Genomic DNA, 14,734 nt, shown 5'->3' on the forward strand with positions numbered 1-14,734 from the left:
TAAATTTTAAATTGTATGCCATTCTGTGTAGTATGATGAAATCTCATGCTGCCCTGTTCCATCTTGCCTGGACATCAATTATCTCTTCATCCAGTGTATCCTTGTTATTTATCTCTCCTATGAGATTAAGTGCCATGGTATTACAGTGCTTGTATTCAAGTCACCCTTATTTTACTTACTAGTGGTCTCAAAGCTCAAGAGGGGTGATACTGGCAATTCAGATATGTCAAAGAGAAGCTATAAAGTGCTTTCTTTAAGTGAAATGATGAACATTCTTTACTTGATAAGGAAAGAAAAACATATTCTGAAGTGGCTAAGTGAAAGTCCCTCAGTCGAGCCTGACTCTTTGCAACCCCATGGACAATACAGTCCATGGAATTCTTCAGGCCAGAATACTAGAGTGGAGTGGAGAGAATTTCCCTTCTCCAGGGGATCTTCCCAACCCAGGGACCGAACCCAGGTCTCCCGCATTGCAGGTGGATTCTTTACCAGCTGAGTCATAAGGGGAGGTGGCTAAGATATACAGTAAGAACAAATTTTCTATCTAAGAAATTGTGAAGAAGGAAAATAAATTCTTGGTAATCTTGCTATCACACTTCAAACTGCAAAAGTTATGTCCATAGTGCATGATAAATGTTTTGTTAACATGGAAAAAAATGTTTAAGCATGTACAACAAGATATTTTGACACAGAGAGACCACACTTACATAAGCTTTGTTACAGTATAATTGATCTATTTTAATAGTTATTTTTTTGACTTGTACTATAAAGATCTTTATTTCAATTATCAGCCTAGGTTTGGAAATGAATTCATTGGGCTTCCTAGAGGAAAAAGAAGCAATGTTTTTTGTTGGGTAAAATGTACATAACATAAAAATGACTTTTTAAACTCATTTTTAAGTGTATGATTCAGTAGCATTGAGTACATTCACAATATTTTCGAGAAGGAGCCTTTATTTATTTATTTTTTTAGCCAAATATAATTTATTTATTTATTTTTTATTTATTTTTTTATTTTAAATTTTTATTTTTACTTTATTTTACTTTACAATACTGTATTGGTTTTGGCATACATTGACATGAATCTGCCACGGGTGTACATGAGCTCCCAAACATGAACCCCCCTCCCACCTCCCACTCCACATCATCCCTCCGGATCATCCCCGTGCACCAGCCCCAAGCATCCTGCATCCTGCATCGAACATAGACTGGCGATTCATTTCTTACATGATAGTATACATGTTTCAATGCCATTCTCCCAAATCATCCCACCCTCTCCCTCTCCCTCAGAGCCCCAAGAGACACATCTGTGTCTCTTTTGCTGTCTTGCAATAGTTATTGTTGTTCATCTCTTTCTGTTTAATTTATAAATTAAATTTTGTTATAAATATGGGTTATAGAAAAACAGATACATAGGCTTCAATCATATTTGAGGTTTCAGGCATCCACTGAGGATGGATAAGAGGGGATTACTGTATCCATGCTTATGGGTATCTTTATGCAACACTTATTTTCAATAGAGTCAGAGTAGAGTGTTCGCCAAGATGGGTGACATGGAAAACGACGTTATTCTACCTATCAATGATCCTCCAGTCTGGTTAGGAAGATAAAATAATTCTTATGGCAAAAATATGATGCTTACAGGGCCAACTATAAGCAAATAGAAATTCACAGAATGTGTATCATATGTAACTCCTCAAGAAAGCACCGATAAGTGTCTGAAGAGGTTAACCTAGAAGGGCTTCCTGAAGCCCTACCAGAAACATAGTAACTATAGACCAAGTACCGAGGATACAGTACTGAACAAGTGAAATAGAAGTTCTGTCTTCACAGACTTTAGTGAAGAAGGTAGACACTAAATAAATAAAATAGGTGTGGAGAATATCACAAACAGGAAGTACAGGTTCTACACCGGTTCTAACCCAGTTTTGAGGACAGGGAAGGCCTCCCTGAGCAATTGAAGGCCCTGAAGCACAGGTGAGTATAATGTGTCCAAGGAACTGACAGCAAAGTAGTCAGGCTGGAGCAAAGAGTTTGAGGTAGAAATAGAAAGAAAGAAAAAAAAAAAGTGGCCACAGAAGCACAGGAATTGAAGTGTGAAGGCGATTTAAGTTTAACATTGCATCTAAAAGTGAATACTAAATCTGCAAACTGGGATTAAATGGAGTTTTTCTTCTTCATAACTTAGAATTAAATGCAGATGTCAAGGTTTTTCTTTTCATCCTCTTTTATTCTAATAGGTTATTTGTGCAAGAGAAACCAGATCCATCAGTTATGCATCAAAGAAATACATATGAAAGAACTGCGGACATTAAGTGATCTCTAGGTTTTTTGACAACTTCAATTTTAACATGATTTCAAGCTGATCTGAAAGTTGCTTCAGGTTCAGCCAGATTATTTCGTCATTACATCATTACTATTATTTGAATTATAAAATTTCCAAATTTTCAGAACTAGGTTGCAAATGTGGTCAAATAAAATCATTTAAAGGTTTAATGAATAAAATATCAGTGTTTTAAGACATACTGTAATGTAACATCAGTCGTGTTTTGAGATCATTTAACATCACGTACAACTGACAAAAGCCATCTCAGCAAAAGCAGGTTTGACTGCGAACATGTTTAGTGACTTGCAAGAGATACAGGTAAATTCTATAAAACTTACTGTGTGCTAAAAATTGTTGGCGGGGAGGGAGGAAGGATGTTTTTAGCAGAGGTCTTACAGGTTTATGTGCTTCAAAGACAGGTAAACAAGAGTACTAGGGCCTGAGTTGTTTCTCATAGAATAAATTCTGATTAGATCAACACTGGGACCAAATTGAGAAATAATTCTGTTTTTTAGCTACAGACTGTGGTACAAGGCATCAAAAACTAAAAGTTTCAAAGTCAATTGGATTAGCAGGAATAAGTATTATGATTCAAACATGTGACCCTTGGATAATCCTATACTGTATTGTATTGCGTGTCTTTGGCACATGTCATATTAAAAGATACTGTAGAGCAAAGTATTGAAAAACTGCTAGCATTTGTTGAATGCAAGTCATAATCATTTCACTTATTTTTTCTAATAATGATTAATGTACATACCCTTTTTAATATGACTTATGATTATTTCTTTAGCATTTCTTAGGAAAATAGATTAATCTGACTATAGCTCTTCCGTGATAATAATTCAGATGACCTAAGCCACATAGCCAGCTGGAACTTTACCATTTTTGTCATTAGAGAAGGTGGGGGCATCTGTAGTTTAGTGGTATAAGAACTATGAGAAAGGAACTTGGTTCATATGAGTGCACATTAGGCATAAGAAGATGGGAGAATTGACTCTGATTTGGTTAAGGGTTGGTATTGCTGCTGTTGCTGCCACTAAGTCGCTCCAGTTGTGTCCGACTCTGTGCGACCCCATAGCCAGCAGCCTACCAGGCTCCCCTATCCCTGGGATTCTCCAGGCAAAAATACTGGAGTGGGTTGCCATTTCCTTCTCCAATATATGAAAGTGAAAAGTGAAAGTGAAGTCTCTCAGTCGTGTCTGACTCCTAGTGACCCCATGGACTGCAGCCCACCAGGCTCCTCCGTCCATGGGATTTTCCAGGCAAGAGTATTGGAGTGGGGTGCCATTGCCTAATATAAACAGTAAGTCACAGCAGCTGTATAGCAAACAAGACAAAGATGGTAGACAGCAATGCCATGATTCTGGTGCATTATTTCATACTCAGTAAATTTAAGTGAGTTACTAGAGGGCAAAGAATAAATATGACTCCCTCAGGGCAATTCCAGTGCAAAACAAGGAATGTAAAGCATATAGATAACAAACAAATCCTGCCCCCCAGGAGCTGGTGGGTTGAGGTTATTAAGATCAAGGTACTTCTCACCATAGTCAGAGCTGCCAAGGTTGACGCAAACAAGGTACAGGATGTGGGGGAAGACATCAGGGACTCTAGCTATAGGGATATGTACAATAGATAGGCCATGATGCTGTAAATACCAACCATACCCAAAGTGACACATAAAAAGGAATACTTTACGTAGAATTTGCCAGGCTTTTTGTCTTCTGACCTTAACCACACTGAACAAACCATTTAGAACAGATCAGAAATCAATTTGTCCTTGGACAAAAGGGAAAGAAACCTTATTGGGCACAGAAACTATTCAATAGAAGCATTACATATTGGACAGGGACTAGTGAATCTAGTCCCAAATAATCAGATCCTCTCTCTTCAGTAGCCTGAATATGAGCCATACACTTTAGAACTTTTAACCATTCACTGGCATGTCTGTGCCTCTTCTCATTCTGTCCCCTTAACTTCAAACACCTTTAAATCTTTTTCCCTACTGACAAAATCCTAACCCTTCAAGGCTTATTTCAAAATATTAACTCCTCTGTGAAGCCTTCCTGAACCATCAGGTAGATTTAGTCCCACCCTCCTTTGTTTGCTTTTCTAACTTCTTCTGTAGTCTCTCAATTCCTTGAAGGCAGTATTGATTTCTTATCTATTCTTAATCCCCAACACTTAACACAGCATTAAATATATTAATACTACTGAGGGCAAACTTTTAAAAAGTATTCTGTGCACCAGAAACTGTTATAAACACTTGAAATATATTAACCCATTTAATCTTCATAACACTCTATCATATAGTTCTTATTGTTATAGATGACCTTTCACACATATTCTCCAATTGTTTCTACTGTGTTTCTTTTCCTCTTCCTTCTACCCCTAGACTTGTGTATTCCCCTAAAATGCCAATCCTAGGGCATTCTCTTCAAATTCTTTTGGATTTGACATTTGTCATCCATGGGTAACAAGAGTTATTTCTCATTTCAAAGTGATTGGATTGGTGGAAAGTTTTCTCCTTTGTGTGCAAAACTGGCTAAGTGAGTTATTTTCTTTTCCCTCTTCAAAGGAAGATGAGTGTGAGTGAATCTCCTTGTCTTGAAAAACCAATGGGTTGTCCTGATGGGCATATATATCTTGCTAAGGTCTAGCTGACTTTCATAGCCTGAAAGTGTATTTGTAGTAATTTTTTCTGCAATTTTGCAGGTAGAAGCAAGATAGTAGAATTTTACTGTTGTCTAGAAAAAGCAATAAACCCTTCTCCAAACTTCAGAAGCTAGCACAGTAAAAGGAACTCTATACCAATAGGATATTTTTCCTTCATAATAACAAAGAAGCACACAAAGTAAAACAAAGTGTATTAACACAAGAAGGAATTCAGTTATCTTTGAAACTGAATTCTAGAAATTACTTACTTAAAAAAAGTTCCTCAGATATGGCTTGAAGTCTACAGACAAATCATTGATCAATGTGTATTTTCCTCTTTCCTCACATCTTGGATACAAACCTAGAGAAAACCCAAAGCAACAAACTTATGAAATATTCCATGCAGAACCAGAAAAGTCTAACTATACCAGCTACTATATTGACTTTCCTACTTAGTCTAGAAAGTTCTGTTTAATAGTCTCTATTTTTTTCTTCGACTTCTCTCCGGTGAGTATAGAGCTGTTTACCTAAAGACCACAAGGTCTAGTAACGTAGAAAGCAAATTGTTATTAAGCAGGTTGGAGGTCATTTGGGGAACAATGAAAGTTTCTCATTGTGTCTCTCATATCTTTTACATAGAATCCTCTGCCACAGTAAATATTGGTGGTGCATATTCTAGAATAGAAATTACAATTGTGTCACTTCTTTACTTTGCTGAGTAATTTGCAATGCATAGGGATCCTTTTAATATAACTCCCAACAAAAACCTCCTGAAGGGGACTCAAAGCTATTCTGACAAAGCAGTAGCTACTGCTAGTGGTGCAGGGGGTGAGGCATGGAGGGAAAATCCAGAAGTACTTTAAATATTCAGCCACTAAGAAAAAAGAAAGGAAAGAAATATTCAGAGCTAAGCTTTTCATTTTATTTAGTGGCTCAAACTTCAGAAACTTCATAGACCATAATCCATTGAAATAGCACATATTATATCAAGTTTCAATTGCTAAACTTTTCATTGAAGGCTTGGGGTAAAAAGATTGTATCTCGCCAATTTCCATAAAGATGATTTGTAAAACTGAAAAGAAAAAAATCCATGAGCCAATCTGATAGATCACTCACTATTCCTGATCTGTGTTCTCATAGTTCTTATCCCTACCTCTGTAACTGATTAAAAATCTTGGCCTAAATACTTTGCCTCTCTCAAAGAAATTACCATGTATTACAAGGTTTTACTTCTATTGTTATTTCTCAATCCAGCTGAAGATGAAAGAAAATGGTTTTGTCAACCCAAGTATTTATCAGTCATCTACCTTTTCAAATGCATTGTGTGTTACCATGAAAACTGCTATTTTTCTGGACTTCGTGAGGGGAAATTTAGACAATCTTTTAAAAAATATATAACATACCAAGCTTGAATTCAGATTATATATATATATGACTATTTGAATGGATATTAGTGTTTTCTGTTAAAGTGAAGACATAGCATTTACAATTACTTTCATCATCTTTTCTACTCCTAATATCTTTCAGCGAGGACAATTTCAGTCAAGTTCTGCACTCTCCAAAAAATCAGATACAATGTGATGCTTCACAATTAGGAGCCATGTATAAGTCCCGAGGCACAGGTTTAAGTAAGGGATTTCAACAATGACATATTAAGTAGAATCTCACCACATTTCCTCCTGTGGGTTCTGTTATTACTCCATATTCTTAAACTTAGAGCAGGGATTATTCTGCCTCATTGGCTTTAATCTACATTAGTCCTTATTATAAACCAAAATTCTCCCACAGGTTGCAGTGATCCTCTGAGGTGATAAAAATTCTCTCAAAGCTTTTCCAGCAAAATGCATCTTTATACTATTTAGCCTCAGTGAACTCCTATTAATCCTCCAATACATATCTCCTATTATCGCCCTGTGAAGTCTTCTCTGGTTGTTCCATGCATACTTCCTCTCCTGGGTTCTAAAACTACTCTCTCTCTCTCTTTCCATATATATTAGAGTATATAGTCCAGTGCTTGTCACAAATTTTCAATCAAGTATTTAAGGAAATAAAGAACAATGAAATTGAACCTCTAGTGAATCCGGATGAACTGGAACAAAGTGGCTTTATATCTATATGACATTTCTGGAAATCTAGTGCTTTATCTTACAGAAATTCATGCAAATAATTCATGCTATTCCATTATATTTCAATTTCTTATAATTTTAAAATATTATTTTAAATTATCATTAATAAAATCAAAGACTAAAAATATTTCTAATATTTAGCCTGTGGTTTTGTGTTCCCTTTGCAAAACTACTGTATGCATGCCACTTGAGAAGGACCTTTTCAGATCCCCAACTAATGACCAGAAAAATATATTTGTATAAGGTACAAATATTCTATAAAAGACAAACAATATTCAGAGGAAAATTTTTAGCATTAAACACATATAACAGAAAAGATCCCAAATCAATGATATTAGATTCCACCTTAACCTAACAACAACAAAAAAAGAGCAAATTAACCCCCAAGTAACCAAAGAAAATAAATATAAAGAAATCAATGAATTAGTAAACACAAATGAAGAAAATCCATGAAACTGAACTTGGATGTTTTGAGATCAATAAAAATGATAACCATCTAGCAAAGTAATCAGAAAAAAAGAAAGAACACAAATAAACAGTAATGAGAGAGGTGACAGGAATACAAATTTTGCAGATGGTAAAATAATAAGAAAACATTATAAAGAACTATATGGCAATAAACTTTAAATTTTAGATAAAATGGATGAATTCCTTGAAAGACACAAGCCAGCAATGATAACTCATGAAAAAATAGAAAATCTGAATAGCCTCATATCTATTAATGAAATTGAATTTATAGTTAAAAATCTTCTGACAAGAAAAATCCCAAACCCTACATGGCTTCAGTTGTGAATTCTACCAAATATTTTTAAAAGATATAACACCAGTTTTATGGAAACTCTTCCAAGTAATAAAAGAGGAAAAAATATCTCGCAACTCATTCTACAAAGCCAGAAATACCCTAAAACCAAAACCAGGTAAAAACATTACCAGAAAACTACAGACCAATAATCTTCATGAATGCAAATGCAAAAATATATTTTTAAGTTAGTAAATTTGATGAAAAAAATATTTTAAAAGAGTAACATGATGTACTCTAGAGAAGCTTGGACAGTACAGTTAGTACAACAATGCTAGGTTGGCTTAACTTTCAAAACCAATCAATATAATTCACTATATTAACAGATAGGGAAAAAAATATGATTACCTCAATACACCCATAAACAGAATTTGTCAAAAACCAACTACTCCTGATAAAATACTCTCAACAAAACCAAGAATGAAAAGGAACTTCCTCAACCTAATAAAGATCACCTATGAAAAACATGCAGCTAACATCCATCACACTTATTTGTGAAAGACTGAATGCTTCTCATTTAAGACTAGGAATAGAGCAAATATGTTGGCTTACAACACTTCTATTCAACAGTGTATTGAATGTTCTAGAGCATACAATGAAAAAAGATAAAGACTGCAAAAGAAGAAGTAATATTGTCCTTATTCTCATATAACATGATCATCAATGCAGACAACCTTTGTATCCTACACGAAAGCTTCTAGAACTAATAAAAGTGAGTTCAGTATATTTGTAGGATACAAGATCAATATTCAAAAGTCAACTATATTTCTGTATACTAATGATGAAAAATAGGAAACTGAAACTGGAAACATTCTATTTGTAATAACACTAAACATATGAAATGATTAGGTATAGAGTTGACATGGAATTATTGTACACGTAAAAGTACAAAACATTGCTGAGATAAAGAAGATATGAATGAGTGGATGACTTAACATTGTTAAAATGTCAGTTCTCCTCAAATTGATGTGTAAATTCAGTGTGATCAAAATCAAAATCCCAACAAGAAACTGACAAACTCATTCTCAACCTTATACAGAAACATGAAAGATATAGGATAACCAATTTGAAAAAGAACAAAATTGGAGAAACTTCATTACCTTATTTCTAGATGTTTTATAAACCTACAGTAATCAAGATTATGTAATTGTGGCATGGAGATAGACCTATTTATCTTTTTATTCTTAGCTTTAAGCACATTGCCTGGTAACAGCTCAATGAATGTTACCTGAACAGATTAGATACTCTCATACTCTGTCGCCTCTTACATATGTAACACTGAATGACATCCATGAACTAATTTTAATGATATTGGAGCTATGGATATAAAACTGGAGGATTTATTTTCCTCCTTGGGTTTATCTCCACTCCATTATTTGCTTCATTTACCCATCTGCAGTGCTCTTAGATACTTCATCCCAGTTCAGACATGGAAAAAAATCTCAAGTTATCTTAGGTTCAACTCTCTTCTCTGACTTAATGGCAATGTGGTCTTGGGTGATATACTTGATTTCTCTGAGCTTCAATTTCTTCATTATTACTCAGCTGTTAAAAAGAATTCATTTGAATCAGTTCTGATGAGATGGATGAAACTGGAGCCGATTATACAGAGTGAAGTAAGCCAGAAAGAAAAACACCAATACAGTATACTAACACATATATATGGAATTTAGGAAGATGGCAATGACGACCCTGTATGCAAGACAGGGAAAGAGACACAGATGTGTATAACGGACTTTTGGACTCAGAGGGAGAGGGAGAGGGTGGGATGATTTGGGAGAATGGTATTCTAACATGTATACTATCATGTGAATTGAATCGCCAGTCTATGTCTGACACAGGATGCAGCATGCTTGGGGCTGGTGCATGGGGATGACCCAGAAAGATGTTATGGGGAGGGAGGTGGGAGGGGGGTTCATGTTTGGGAATGCATGTAAGAATTAAAGATTTTAAAATTTAAAAAAAAAAAACTAAAAAAACAAACAAAAAAAAACAAACAAAAAAATAAATATATGAGTAGTAGAAAAAAATGCAATAAAAGGAAAAGGAAAAACAAAACAAAAAAAATATATAGAGATAATGATTTGGGGAGTTGTATGTGAAGTTCATGAGTTGAGACAAAGTCATGAGCCATAGTGAACAGTCAACACATGCTAATCCCCACCCCCACCCCACCCCCCGCCCTGCCAGGGAAATTTTCCCATCCAGTGTTTCATCTCTTCTGGACTCTGTGAGTGCCATAGATTAATAAACAAGTATCTAATATTTAAATAACTTTTCCCAGAAAATCAAATACTTGCTTAGAGTTATAGAGTGGGAAAATAAAACATTATAGCAGATTTTTGTAATATATAAGGTTAGGCAGGGGAGAATATAGATGAGAGCATTTTTCTCTACTTTAGACTTACTCTATTTAGACATGTCCATTCTATCTATGCTCAAAGCTGTCTTTGCTCTTAAGGTCCTGTTTCTTCCCTATAACTCTTTGCCCGAAACACCTCTTTTTCTCCTATTAGTACAGCCCAGAAAGAAAAGGAAAGTGAAGTCGCTCAGTCATGTCTGACTCTTTGTGACCCCATGGACTCTAGCCCAGCAGGCTCCTCTGTCCATGAAATTTTCTAGGCGAGAGTACTGGAGTGGGTTGCCATTTCCTTCTCCAGAGGATCTTCCCAATCCAGGGATAGAACCCAGATCTCCCACACTGTAGGGCAACTCTTTACTGTCTGAGCCACCAGGTAGAGCCCAGACTTGAACATTATTACACTTGCATAGGAATATATTTGCTGTACTATTTCTGTTGCAAATAAATGACTTTTCCTGAGTCTAATGTTGAGTTTCCTGACACACACAGGTGTTCCATCCTTGAGTTTATCTTTCACTTTATCGGGAGGAAGGAAGGAAGGATGGGAGGGAGGGAGGAAGGAAGACATATTTTTCTGTTCACTAGCAAGTTCAGGAGATACCATATGGAGTAGTAGTATGAAATGTCTTAAGGGACTTTTTTAAAAAATTACCAAAAAATGAGTACATAGGATCCTTTGGCAACACCCCTAACCCGAGAACTATGTTTACATCCATAAAATGACAAACAGCTGGGGCAATTATTACAAATAAAATTACTTGACCATTTACTATCTACCCATACTGACCTAAGCATTACATGTGTGATCTCCACAACATCTTTGAGCATTAGGTACCATTATCATTCTCATTTGACAGAAGAGAAAACAGAAAATGAGGGGCTCAAGGGTTAAGATAGATATACGACATCACATCTAGGATGTAGCAGGTCAAGGAATTGACTTAGTTAAGAATCCATATTTTTAACCCTTATAGTTGAACAATACATTACAGTATTATTTCAATTAATAAGAACTCTACTAACTGAGCCGCTTAGGTAAATGTCTCTTCTTTTAGAAGAAAAGAGGCACATTGTAAAATTAAAGATCATTTTGCATGCCTTAAGACAGACTTTCTAGAATATGAGCCTCTTGTCCTGCAAGATCCTTAATCAACAAAGATTTAGTGGTTACGAGACTTATACAACAGACTTTGATACTTTAGAAAAACATTCACTAAAACAGGTAAAACAACTTTTGTTCTTATTTCTAACCATCAGATCACCAGAATATTCAATTAACCAGTAGCACCCTTTCTATGGGCTTCTCAGGTGGCTCAGCCATAAAGAATCCAACTGCAAGGCAGGAGATGTGGATTCAATCCTGGGGTCAGGTAGATCCCCTGGAGAAGGAAATGGCAACCCACTCCAATATTTTTCCCTGGGAAATGCCATAGACAGAGGAGCCTGGCAGGTTGCAGTCTATGATGTCACAAAGAGTTGGATACAACTGAGCAACTAAAACAACAACACTTTCTATGTAGTCTGACATTTTCCTGACACGTCTACCTAACTAGATGTTAGACGCCAGGTAGGCAAAAGATCTGGCTATGTAACTGAATATTTTCTAATGTTTATCTAAATGAATAACACAGCTGACAACTTTCCTTCAGAAATAAGGTAAAATATATGTGCTATTTAATGAAATATACATGATGTATTTATAATGAAATAATACGCAAAATGAAATAACACTCTTGTAGAGATAATGGATAGAATAGTCACTACTGAATAGGGGCTCTTACTTGCTAATGCATCCTGCAGTTTCTGATATTTAATTCTCATAAACAGAAAAGAGAGATTATTACTTATCTATTGATCAAAATTCTGAAGCTCAAATCAAAATTTAAAAATATTCAGAGGAAGTTTCCGTAAGAGAATTACTCAATGTGATGTAAAGCATAGTTTAATAAATGTGCACTGTAATAATGTCACTGGTGATACTTGGGTACTGAAGTGTGAACAAGCACTAAATTTGGGCTGCTGCTGCTGCTAAGTCACTTCAGTCGTGTCCGACTCTGTGTGACCCCATAGACAGCAGCCCACCAGGCTCCCCTGTCCCTGGGATTCTCCAGGCAAGAACACTGGAGTGGGTTGCCATTTCCTTCTCCAATGCATGAAAGTGAAAAGTGACAGTGAAGTCACTCAGTCATGTCCGACTCTTAGCGACCCCATGGACTACAGCCTACCAGGCTCCTCTGTCCATGGATTTTCCAGGCAAGAGTACTGGAGTGGGGTGCCATTGCCTTCTCTGAAAATTGGGCTATTAAAGTCCAAAGGCTTGATGAGATGATTCACAATTGGCACTGGAACTAATAAGAAAACTTGAAATGCACTCACTTGCCTTTTCAAGAACCTTACTATCAAGCAAAGGACAGTCCAGCTGGTGATAAAATAGCTGATGTGTAGTCTAGAAAGTGACTTTGCAAAAATATCAGACAAGATGCTTTTTGTAACTCACACATATACAAACAAAAATACACGTAGTTCAACTACAGAATCATCACACATAATAACATCTAATATGATGAGATAAATCTGCTACGACATTAAGAAGTTGGGCTTGGGAAATTCTCATATATGCTCATCTCTCCACACAGTCTAGTATGTCTTAGAAAACCACTGGGCCACATTTTTCTGAGCAGGTATCAATTGTTAACATGTGTTAGTACTATATTTCAAGCTTACTCTCCTTTCACCTTTGTTTTCCCCCATATTGCTTTCATTTTATCCAAAAGTGGTAGTTTGCATAAAGATTCAGGGAAAAAATAATCCAGCTTCATTTTTCTTAAGATTGGTAGTTTAGTTGCCAAGTCATGTCTGACTCTTGAGACCCCAAGGACTATAGCCTGCTAGAGATCATCTGTCCATGGGATTTCTCAGGCAAGAATACTAGAGAGGGTTGCCATGCCCTCCTCCAGGGGATCTTCCTGACCCAGGGATCAAACCTGGATCTCTTATGTCTCCTACACTGATTCATCTTGTAAAGTATGTTTTTTTCTGGAGATACATCTTATTTTGGTTTAAGCTAGGAATCCAGGGGTTCATAAAGGATGATATTTGCTGGAAAGTTTGACTAGATACCTGTGCAGTAACTTTTCAACAATGAGATATTACTAGAGATACATACCAATGATCCCTGATAGCACCCAATTACCAAATTACCAAGGCTTCCTGTCCCCGCACAAAGGTGGGGAGTCTGGGGTGGGGGAAGTCAAGGGAACTCACAGGCCTCAAATCAAATACCTAATTGCCACTGGGGATGGTACCTACAATAAAAGACAACTTAAGGTGACTTTCAAACTTTACTGTCAAATTTAATTTATTTTGAAATCTATTACTGAGTTATACTAACCCAAGCCAAATATTCCCTCTCCCTTAAGCTACTGTCACAGCTTCCTACTTGAACTATTATTTCTCTTGGTCCCCTACAGTCCATTCTTCTTGAGACAGGAAAATAAGAGCACAGTCATTCTGGAAAAGGACCAGGGAATGGCCTTGGGCAAAACAGGCCTTGCAAATTAAAAAATCAAAGGCCCCAGGAACCTGAGTCCCAGAGACAAAAACCAGGCTTGTACAAATTAAAAATGGGCTTGTGAACTTTTGTGACATCTTTGCAGATCTACATTATTGCCTTTCAATGACAGGTTAAAAACATTCATTTTTTCAGAAATACTGTCCTTGGAAATCCGATTTTTAACAATAACAACAACAAACATCTCTTAGTATATTTACTATTGAGCTTATATACACCAGGTATTTTAAGTGTGTAAAAAAAAGAAAAGGTACATTTGACAGCCTTAAATAGAAGCCTCAGCTAAGTCGCTTCAGTCATGTCCAACTCTGTGCCACCCCATAGACGGCAGCCCACCAGGCTCCCTTGTCCCTGGGATTCTCCACGCAAGAACACTGGAGTGGGTTCTCATTTCCCTCTCCAATGCATGAAAAGTAAAAGTGAAGTCACTCAGTCTCTTAACTAATAATGCTTTGTCTGTTAGAGCAAAAAACTGGGGTCTCTTGTGGGTCCCCAGGAACTGAATAGAAATTCTGGTGTGTTACATCAGAAGGGATCACATTATCACCTCCAGCTACTGAAAACAATAGCTCGCCAGATGCACGCTTGTGAAGATACATCCAACCCTTTGAAGAGATTGTTCTGGTAATTCTGTTTTCGAGAGCGAATGTTAGGAAACTATTTCACATGTTAAATATTTTAGACAATCTACTTGCTCCCCTCCCAGTAAAAGTCCTTTTTGTTGTAACAGTTACAGCTCATACTTGAATATGCTTATCGATATATGTTGAAATACCTAAATAAACTAATGTACATTTTTTAAAAACAAAAAAAAACAAAAAAAAAAAAAAATTAACTTTAACTCCAGGTGGCTCAAGTGGTAATGAATCCACCTGCAATGCAGGAGACACGGGAG

This window comes from Ovis canadensis, chromosome X (assembly GCF_042477335.2).
Source record: "Ovis canadensis isolate MfBH-ARS-UI-01 breed Bighorn chromosome X, ARS-UI_OviCan_v2, whole genome shotgun sequence".
Classification (NCBI taxonomy): Eukaryota; Metazoa; Chordata; class Mammalia; order Artiodactyla; family Bovidae; genus Ovis; species Ovis canadensis.